The sequence below is a fragment of the Humulus lupulus genome, chromosome 7 (genome assembly GCF_963169125.1).
Source record: "Humulus lupulus chromosome 7, drHumLupu1.1, whole genome shotgun sequence".
NCBI lineage: Eukaryota > Viridiplantae > Streptophyta > Magnoliopsida > Rosales > Cannabaceae > Humulus > Humulus lupulus.
Genome location: NC_084799.1, coordinates 161,739,581 through 161,747,274, shown reverse-complemented (window position 1 = coordinate 161,747,274; position 7,694 = coordinate 161,739,581).

The following is a 7,694-nucleotide window of genomic DNA, read 5'->3' as shown; positions in this document are numbered from 1 at the left end:
AACTGTTGATGCGATTATTCGCCAACAGGTAATTATACAAATAAATAGGATGGATTAGTGGTAATTAGTGAACCATAATATGAAAATAGTTTAATTCTAGACTTGGGAAATTAATAACATGGGAAGGTGATCACTCCTTTCTTTTTAGGTGGTTCGAAGGTTAAAATCCCTCTAGTCCACCAGTCGATATTATTGATATCTCTTGGTTAATCCTTACAAAGTGCTTCTTTACAAAAATATGTCCAACCCCTTGCAATGCCCAGGGTCTTGGTATTTATAGGGAGAGGATACCTGGGTTGGCAAGGGGGTCATTCTGTGACCTCTTTATCTCTCACGTCATCTCTGTGACACTGATGATTAGTTCCTAAAACCTGACAGTGAAGTGTGGTCTAATCAATAATAGGTAAGGAGGGATAATGGGTCACATGGCCCAAACCAGTCGTGGGATGTCTGAATACGCACATTTATACTGCGTGCCCGAGAATTCAGGAATGGAATAGACACGTGATGTCTGATATATGCACGTTTACATTGCGTGGTTGTCTTTACAAGGGTTTGGGTGTCAGACCTATATCCCATCACGAGCTTGATGTAGCGCCAGCTCGTGATATCCATACCGCTGACCAACTGCCTTCGAATGAACTGCTAACTCTCTAACCAGCTTGGGCTGGACAGGTGGAAACCCGTAATAACAGCTCCGGATGGACGATTTACACGTGGTGGATCGAATTAGGCCCTTGTCGAGCTCGCCGATAGCTCGCGGATATTTAGGGTGTACATGACCATTTTTCCCTTGTTGGGTTTTAAGTTCAAGGTCATGGGAAAGAGGTATTTTGGTCTTTTTGGACCATTGGGCTAAGGAAATAGACTAAGTCCTGAGCACTCTACTCTATCACGTACTCTCTCTCTCTCTCATTTGCTCTCTTTGGTATTTTGAGGAACATTTCCTAAAACATCAAGCTTAGAAATGGTTCAAGTTGAGATTGAAGCTTGTTGTTGGGGATTGAGGCTATCGAGGACCTTATCAAGCTAAAGGGTTCAAGTTTGCAGAGGACTTTAACGTGAGCTAGCTGTTTTCTTTTGAGTTATTCTGGTTTTGAGAAGTTCTTGAAAAAATTGGGATTTTGAGGAGTTTTGGACATTTGCGGCATTAGTTGTGGTATTTGTGGGTTGTATGATTGTATTATGGTGAGGATTAGGCTTAAAACTAGTTTAATTGTTGTTCTGAGGTCGAATTGGGTCAGTATGCGATATTTTATTTTATCAGAAAAATGAATATATTGCACCAAAACAAAATTACAACCACTTGCTCAAAAACAGAGCAACTAATACACCAACTTACATCTTCCGAACAAACTGAGCAAGAGACATATTCTTGTCCATAACTTTTTGACTCAAACTACCAAGTAATCTAGCTCTCAAAATACAAAGTAATCTAACTTTCAAACTCAACTTAATCATACAATCTAAATGTTGAGGATTAAAGGAGCAATGAGCAAATATGCAGGAGTTTCTATTACACCAAATACAATAGACAACAGCTGCCAAGGATGCTATAGCAATACGATGCATTAGATTTTTAGGCTTCCATTCTAACCCCTTCTTCCATTCGTCAAACTGCTTAGGCCAGATTCCAGGACCTAACCAAATTTTAATCAATTCCCAAACCTGTTGAGAGAAGATACAGTCAAAGAACAAATGCATATGAGTTTCCTCAACTCTCTCACAAACCGGACACAGACAAGAGTCAACAGAAATCTGGCACTGCATCAAGTTATCTCTAGTCAGCAAATGACCAAGAACCGATTGCCAAATAATAAATCTATGCTTAGGGATAGTAAGTCTACCCCACAATGCCTTAGCAAAAGAAATCGGGACCCTCTAAAGCCAACTACTATACATATATTTCATATTCAGCTTACCATTCACAGACGAAGCCATCAAATCCTCTTCAGAAAACATCTCTCTCAAATAGCATAATTTTTGCCAATACCAACTAACATCTAATTTCAGTTTATAAGTCCAGAAAGAATGACCTTTAAGATAAATCTCATCAATCCACTTCACCCACAACACATCTTGTTTTGAAGCCAAAGCCCAAATAAATTTGGCCAATAAAACTTTGTTCCATTTGGGACCCTCCTTCAAACCTAAACCACCCAAAGATTTAGGAAGAAAAACCTGTGTCCAAGAAGTACAATGGAACTTGCTGTGATTGCCTTTGGATCCCCATAAAAAGTTACGACACAACCTATCAATTTCTTGGATGACAATATGAGGCAACAGAAAAATACTCATCCAGTAAGACCGAATGCCCAATAAAACAGAGAAAATCAGTTGAGTTCTCCCTACAAAAGACTAGTGTCTACTCGCCCAAACATGGAGTCTAGTCTGAATCTTCTTAATAATCTCACCACAATCAGCAGCCTGCCATCTTGTAGGACGCAGCAAAACCCCCAGATACTTCAAGGGAAATGTACCCTCAACAAGAGCAACAGAACTCAGAATATTATTCTTCACTTTAGCTGACAAACCACCAAAGAACATTTGGGATTTATTCAGATTAGTTAGCCCTGAACACTAACTGAATCTAGAAAAACCATCAAATAATAGCTGAACTGATCTAATGTTCCCCTTACAAAACAAAATCAGATCATCCGCAAAACAAATATTAACAAGTTGCAAATGCTTACACATGGGATGGAATCTGAACTCCCTATGTTGAGAAACTTGCTTAAGTAGCCTAGTTAGATACTCTATGACCAGCACAAATAGCAGGGGAGAAATTGGGTCTCATTGTCTTAAACCTTTCCTCCCTTCAAAGCTTCCTTGTAATCTCCCATTCAACAAGAGGGTATAAGATGTGCCCGTCAAACATATCATTATCAATTGAATAAACCTTCTAGGAAAACAAAAAACTGTCATAATATCCTCCAAAAAAACCCAATCAAGAGAATCATAGGCCTTACTAAGATCTATTTTTATCAAGCACCAGGGAGAAATATTCTTCCTAGTATAGCCATGAAGTAAATCTTGAAGAATTAAAATAGTATGATCAAGCAATCTATTCTTTATAAGGGCTCCTTGGTTTTGATGGATAATCAAAGGAAGAATTTTAGTCAACCGATAACACAGCATCTTAGAAATACATTTATAAAGAGAATTATAGCAGGCTAAAGGTCTATAATCAGCGGCTATAGCTGGAGAATCTACCTTAGGTATGGGAGATAAAATTGTCCCATTCATCTCAGAAGGTATCTCACCATGCTCAAAAAATAGCAAAATCGCCTCAGAGATTTCTTCCCCTATGTCTTTCCAAAGAGCTTTGTAGAAGCCTGAGCCAAAACCATCTGGACTAGGACTCTTGATAGAAGGGATACTAAATAACGCCCTCTTAACATCCTTCTTGGTAAAAGGCTGAATTAAGCCAATTTGTTGCTCCAAAGACAAGACTGGTCCCTGCTGGAAACACTCATGATCAACCTGACTGGTTGTTGTACTAGACTTGCCAAGAAAGCCTTTGAAATGGTTATAAAAATGAGCAACAACTTCTGCATAAGTCTCAACAATCTGACCCTCATCATTCATATAAGAGGTGATTCAGTTCCTAATCCCCCTCTGCTTAAGACTAGCATGAAAGTACGCAGTGTTCTCATCACCAAATCGAAGCCAATTAATTTTGCTCTTTGGACGAAGGAAACTCTCATACATTCTGGACTTACTATCAAAATCAATATACGCCTCTTTCTCATTCTGTTGTAGCAAACTCGAAGATGGATTCTGCTGCAACAAGAGCTAGGCCTGCTCAAACTTCTATTTAGCAACATCATATTGCTGGACAACATCTCCAACATGCAACTTATTAAACTGATACACAACAGTTTTGAGCCTCCTTAACTTCTGCATAATCTGCTGCAATCCATAACCACCAGTCGATTTAGACCAGTTACCAAGGACTATACTCCAAAAATCCTTATGATTAGCCCACATATTAAAATATCTGAAAGGCCTAATCCCTGAGACCTGAATTGGAACTATTTTGATAATACAAAAATAGTGATCAGAAATAGTATCCCAGTTAATACGTGCTTCTGACTCAGGAAAGACATCTATCCATAGTTCATTTATAAAAATTCTTTCCAATTTTGAGAAGATTCTTGATCCTTCCTTTTGCTTATTAGACCAGGTAAAATTAGAGCCACTCGATCGTAATTCAGTCAACATAGCATTAGCCCTCCAAAGACGACTATCTTCCACTTCCATTTCAGTAACTGGTCTACCCCCAATACGATCATCAAATTCAAAGACTACATTGAAGTCCCCAACAACCAACCAAGGAAGAACAGCAAACACAGGTAAGGCTAATTGAGACCAAAGACCTTTCCTCTCCTCCACCGAGTTCCTTCCATACACAAAAGTCGAGCAAATTTTTTTAGAAACTCCCTTAATCTTCACTTCACAATTTATAAGTTGGTCAACTGCCTGAGTAATAGTTAAAGAAACTATATCTTCTTTTCAAACTAACAAAATCCTACCCTCCACAGTCAGACTACTATACCAATTCCAACCCAAGAAAACATTCCTCATCATCTCCTCAACCTTATTACCTTTCAATTTAGTTTCAAGAAAAGCACCTAAATCGATTTTATTAGCATTACAAAATTCTAACAAAGACCTTTGCTTATTCCTTCTATTTAAACCCCTAATGTTCCACCACAGTAAGTTACACCTCTCCATTAGAATTCTGAACCTCTTGTTTACTCTTCTTAGAGACCTCCATCTGATTCTCCTGCAAAATACTATATTTGTTAGCTCTCAATGTCATAGCTGTTAATACATTTTGCCTTGAACCTCCCACTTTTTTAGGTGTATTCCATTTCATCTCCTGCCCTGTCATAGAACTGCTTACCTCCTTACTTGTTGTTGTCTGGTTTGTCTTTCTAGCTTTCTATTCTCCCATTACAGCCATCTGATCACCCTTTCCAGCCTTCTGTTCATCCTTTCCAGATGCCGGTTGATGATGATCCATGGACCTAGCCTCAAAACCAGGCACACACATTTTCAAAGAGCCCCCAGATTCCCCATTATCAAATCCAGAAACCTTCTGCTTTGGCCTCCATAAAGCCTCCTGAGCATGTTTACAACTAGCAGCAGTATGGCCTAAACTCTTACAACTCGAGCAACGAGTAGGAAGCCATTCAAATTCTATAGCCTATTCCATCAATTGACCTCGTTCATTGATAAAGCTGATACACTGAGGGATATGATCTGATATCTCTACATCCACAAGAACTCTAGCAAATTTCACCATCGAATTATCCTTAGTAACCTTATCCATCATCATAGGCTTACCTATAGTGCTAACAAGAACACTCAAGCTTTTAAGACCCCAATATTAATCTTATCCAGACCGGAACTGATTTCACCAACCTCATTTTATCTAGATCTGTCGACCAAGGCCTTAGTAAAACAAGTTTTCTGTCAAAGTGAACCACACCTGATTCCAATACCATGTCTCGAGTTGCTTCATCCCAATATTTGACTAGAGTATGACCCGCATTCATACGAGCAATTCTCTCTATTCCCAACTTTCCCCATATACGTTTAATAAACCCTTCAAAAATAGCTAAAGGGGGATTTGCTCCTAAAACAACACATACCATAGCTGATTGGCAGAAGGAAGCTTCCAATTCTATCTCCTCCTTATTAACTTGAGCTATCAATTTCCCATCTCGGACCAGGGGTTCCTCAAATTTGAGCCGAGCACCAACCTAAGATGCAAAAGGATCCTAAAAATTGGACCACTTTTCCTTAGCAAGTGTCTTCTTTGATACCCTTTTACGATTTTTTGAGGTGATCCCCCCTCGGGTCGGGACTTTTATGGCTAGATGGTCTTCGTCCAATTTTAACCATGGTCAGTGACCCCTCCAGCAGGACGTTCCTTTCTATATGGAATTTTCAGACGTATTGAACCACACCTGATTCCAATACCATGTATCGAGTTGCTTCATCCCAATATTTGACTAGAGTATGACCCGCATTCATACGAGCAATTCTCTCTATTCCCAACTTTCCCCATATACGTTTAATAAACCCTTCAAAAACAGCTAAAGGGGGATTTGCTCTAAAGGGGGATTTGCTCCTAAAACAACACATACCATAGCTGATTGGCAGAAGGAAGCTTCCAATTCTATCTCCTCCTTATCAACTTGAGCTATCAATTTCCCATCTCGGACCAGGGGTTCCTCAAATTTGAGCCGAGCACCGCCCTGAGATGCAAAATGATCCTGAAAATTGGACCACTTTTCCTTAGCTAATTCTTGGAAATCCTTCTCCTCTGCTTCATTCGCCCACGACCTAGAACCATAAATATTCCCAGTTTTAGACAATTCGCAATCCACCAGTAATTGGTCCTCCCCAACCTCTGGAAAGTCATCCACCGTATCAGTAAAAATCTCCTCCGGGGAATCCCCACTCACTTCTTCTTCTTTCTTCCCTCGTTCATGACTATTCTTGACAGAGCTACTCACAATCGCAGATGATCGGGGACCAGGTTTCTGAGCAGTTTTCTTTCGCCTCACCATGGGAAGAGAGAAAACCAGTCGCATGCCTTAGGGTTTTTTTAAACTGCTTATATTCTACTATGCTTTAGTATGCGATTTTTGAAAATTGCATTTCTAGGTTTTACGTTGTGGCGCTGCGATGCTTGGTGTGAGTGCCACGACTCGCTTGAGTGTATTTGAGGGTGGGTTTCCCTAGGACCGCTGTGGTGCTGCGACAATTAGTACAGAGCGCAACAGCTCAAAATGGGAAGAAATTTTGGGTTAAACTCTCGGCAAGAGGGGCCCTGTGCCCCATAGTGGTAGGTGTCGTGACTCAAAATGCTTATGATTTCTTGGACGCTTTTTGGCCTATTGTGGGGTCGTGGCGTAGCTAGGGGTTGCCGCGGCGCTAAATGAGATTTTAGAATATCTCGAGTTTGGGTTTTGGGGAACCAAATTAGAGGGCTCGGGAACTATTATGCTACTCGATTGAGTTGAATCTAAGGTCTCGAGGGCTAGGGCTTGGTTTTGAAGCTCTTCATTGGTTTTAGTTCTTGATGGAATTTATCAATGTGTTGTGACAAGAGATCACCGCTAGAGGAAAGGATCATATTCATGGTCGCCTTATTAAATCGTTGAGGATTCGAGGTAAGAAAACTGCACCTGCACTGAAATTAGGACATTTGCCTCAGTTATTGAATGTGGTTATAACCACGCTGTGAATACCTAATTACATGTGAATGTATTGAACCGTGTATAATTGTATTGTATGGGAGATGCATACTATTTCTATTTGTTTGGAAAGCTCAACTTATAAGTCGTGGTCGGCTTTAGCATGTGGAATGCAGTCCATTATGGCTTGGGCAATTTGGGAGTGCAGTATGCACTTGTGCGGCTCTATGGCCTCCCAAATAAATTATGTGATTGCTTGAGTTTGTTTATAACTGTTAAGCATGCTATTTATGATCTATAACTTGTTGATTATATGTTCCACTAAATTGGGGTTTCTTACTTGGCCTTGGATGATGGGTGCTACGTGGTGCATGTAAAGGATAAGAGATGTTGGACCAGCCATGAATTGGAGAGCTTCTGGGGCGACGTGTACATATGCGGTCTGCATGGCCGCCATGGTCGAGACTTCTTTTGAGGATC